This window comes from Rhipicephalus microplus, chromosome 5 (assembly GCF_043290135.1).
Source record: "Rhipicephalus microplus isolate Deutch F79 chromosome 5, USDA_Rmic, whole genome shotgun sequence".
Taxonomy (NCBI): Eukaryota; Metazoa; Arthropoda; class Arachnida; order Ixodida; family Ixodidae; genus Rhipicephalus; species Rhipicephalus microplus.
This window is the reverse complement of record NC_134704.1, coordinates 126,448,908-126,449,960: the sequence shown is the minus strand read 5'-3', so window position 1 is coordinate 126,449,960 and position 1,053 is coordinate 126,448,908. Positions and strand designations below refer to the sequence as shown.

The window sequence follows — 1,053 nt, the reverse complement described above, 5'->3', positions numbered from 1 at the left end:
GAGGCCTTTGTCCTGCAGTGGACATAGTGAGACTGATGATGATGACTAGCACGGCGACTTCAAGTGGTAATCAAAGAATTTGTAGGGCCCCACCAAACACACACACACACACACACACACACACACATATATATATATATATATATATATATATATATATATATATATATATATATAGAACTAATGAAATGTAAATAAGAAGAAAGAAGAAAAGTGGATGAAAAAATTACCAGCTGTGAGCAGGAATCGAACCTACGACCTTCGAATAACGCGTTCGATCCTGTAACCACTGAGCTATCACAGCGGCCGTCCCTCCATCCACTTTTTGGGGTTTATATGTGAATTTAGAAGTAGGAGTGACAGTCAGCGCCATCTATAAGCCAAACAACGAGTGTGAAAACACTCTTATTTGCATGTTTAGCGTCACGTAGCACGTGAACTTATTTTGAGCGGGCAGCTGATTAATTGTCCCTCTTATACAACCTAAACACACCAAGTCTGTCAGTACGAGACCCTCGTTCAATGAAATAAGGGAGAGAAGTGTATACCTAAGGGCTCGTATTTCCGTGTTTTAACACAATATTAATGAGATATAACAGACAGTAATGCCAAGGAATGTACAGGGGAAGTTAATAGAACCAATGGAATGTAAATAAGAAGAAAGAAGAAGGAAAAGTAGACGAAAAAATCACCAGTTGTGAGCAGGAATCGAACCTACGACCTTCGAATACCGCGTTCGATGCTCTAACCACTGAGCTATCACAGCGGCCGTCCCTCCATCCACTTTTTGGGGTTTATATGTGAATTTAGAAGTAGGAGTCACAGTCAGCGCCATCTATAAGCCAAACTACGAGTGTGAAAACACTCTTATTTGCATGTTTGGCGTCACGTAGCACGTGAACTTATTTTGAGCGGGCAGCTGATTAATTGTCCCTCTTATACAACCTAAACACACCAAGTCTGTCAGTACGAGACCCTCGTTAAATGAAATAAGGGAGAGAATTGTATACCTAAGGGCTCGTATTTCCGTGTTTTAACACAATATTAATGAGA

General features: G+C 40.5%; 1 non-coding gene across 1 annotated transcript; it reads right to left on the bottom strand.

The window, feature by feature from the left end:
- Positions 1 to 693: 693 nt before the first annotated feature.
- TRNAP-CGG (transfer RNA proline (anticodon CGG)) lies at positions 694 to 766 on the bottom strand. Its single transcript has one exon. It is a non-coding gene; the product is annotated as a tRNA-Pro (tRNA).
- Positions 767 to 1,053: the final 287 nt, after the last annotated feature.